We start from the raw sequence: 2,014 nt of genomic DNA, 5'->3' as shown, positions 1-2,014 counted from the left end.
CTTTCTTTTAATAAAGTTTACGGGGTTAGAAAAGAGAAAATGAGGCAAGACAATCTTGAGCCAAGGGAAATCCTTCGAGGGCAGTTTTGATTTGTTGGAGAAGATTGGATACTAAATTCTGTAAATGTAGGAGGAATATTATTACATCTAGAAAATAAATTTCAATTTTGAGCCTATGAAAGTGATCATCCCCAGCGAACACAGAGATATTTGAAAATAGAGTGCCTCAAGTGAAATTTGAAGTGTTCCTTGCCTTCTAAGAATAAAAAAAAAAAAATGAACAGTTACGAATTATAATTACAACTGCTTATTCGAAGTTTGGTCGCAGTGGAAGCAGTTCCAGCAGAGGACCCGAAACGTCCTTTTCCCTGGCCACATCAACCTGCTCTGAAAGGGGGATTCCAAGGTGTTCCCAGGCCATCGTGGAGATATAATCCCTCCAAATGGTCCTGGGTCTGCCCCTCGGTCTCCTCCCAGCTGGACGTACCTGGAACACCCCCGAGGGTGGTGGCCAGGTGGCATCCTTACCAGAGTTCAGAAACACATAAATTGGCTCCTTTATACGCCAAGAAGCAGCACCTCTACTCCGAGTAGGGTTGCAAAGGGGCAGAAAGTTTCCGGTACATTTCCGGAAAGTGGGGAATTTTGGAAATATTCTATGCAAAATTAAACAAAAAAACATGACATTTCAACAGATTTTTTTTTTTAAAACATTTCGTCGCATCTTGTTGGGCAACATCTACGATATTATAGACCTATTTCATCTATTATCAGGTCATTAGTTCTTTTTCTGTACTTAGGTTGTGAATGTCTTACACAACGACTCAGTTAAAGACTTCACCATTTTTTTACGTAAGAGCGGTCGTCATTTAAATTAAGATCTATGTTACAACTAGTCCTGTCGACGGACATTTCGGGCCTGCGTCTTGCGACCGTATACGGGTGGGAGAGATGGAACATTCTGATGCCCCATCACCACAGGAGCGTTTTAGCGAAGCAAATACAACTCACTAACGACTCACGAGACTGGCGCAGATGCCGTGAAGGACGGGTCGCGATCGTTGCGTGACCTGGGCGACAGGGCACGGCTCTGCAGAATGCACCCTACGAAGACCTAAGCAGAACGCACTCCTGCGCAGGATTTCACATGGCATTTGCAACCGCGCACGACCACCTTATTGTGGTAAACTGATGTCTCCTTACCTGGCCACTTTATAGCGGCACTAGAAGAGCAACTAGTGGCCACTTGCGGCGCCGTGTCTTGCCTGGGCCACCTCTATAGGTCCCCTGTTCCCCTACTCCAACTCTTGGAGTCAGTAGTACTCCCTGAGCCTCAATCCCAAACCGTTTAAGGCCGCTCTAAAAGTTTTCTACCTTGAAAGGTGTCCCTAATTGCCTATTAAATACCCTTATGTTGACCCTTAAAAGTTTAACTTCCAACCGAAAAGTATCCCTGAATTTATATCAACCCCCTTTCATATAAAATCGTATTAGAACTGATTTTGTTTGTCTACGGTAAGTTCATGTGAGACTTATAGGTACGGTATCGTGTGACGAATGACGTACGATAACTCTGGTGTGTTTTCAAACGTTGTCCGAGTCGTGTTACACTCTCACCTTTTTGACCAAACCGTAGTCCGTTTGGATTCCGGAGAAACTCGGACTGTGTCTCGATAGGAGTTGTTCAGACCCTGTCACTGTGACTTCTCCTTCTTGAGTCTCACCTACAACTACTCCGGGTCCTTCTCGGTAACTGACTTTCCCAAATCGGTTTTACGTCTCCTAACGAACTTCCTTCTAAACGTTACATATTACCTGAAAACCTCCCTCTTCCCGAGAAAGTAATTGTAAACTACCCGAACACACCCTAGAAACCTACCCACACGTAAAAACAAGTAAAAATTACTCACCCCCAACCCACACTACTCATTGTAAATTGAGTTGTAAGGACAAAAAGAAGAAAGTTACATTTTTTATTAACAAGTATTTTATTAATTTTGAACAAGACAAGATG

Source organism: Notothenia coriiceps, unplaced genomic scaffold, assembly GCF_000735185.1.
Source record: "Notothenia coriiceps isolate Sejong01 unplaced genomic scaffold, NC01 NC01_scaffold00018999, whole genome shotgun sequence".
In the NCBI taxonomy this organism is placed as follows: domain Eukaryota; kingdom Metazoa; phylum Chordata; class Actinopteri; order Perciformes; family Nototheniidae; genus Notothenia; species Notothenia coriiceps.
This window is presented reverse-complemented; position numbering follows the sequence as displayed.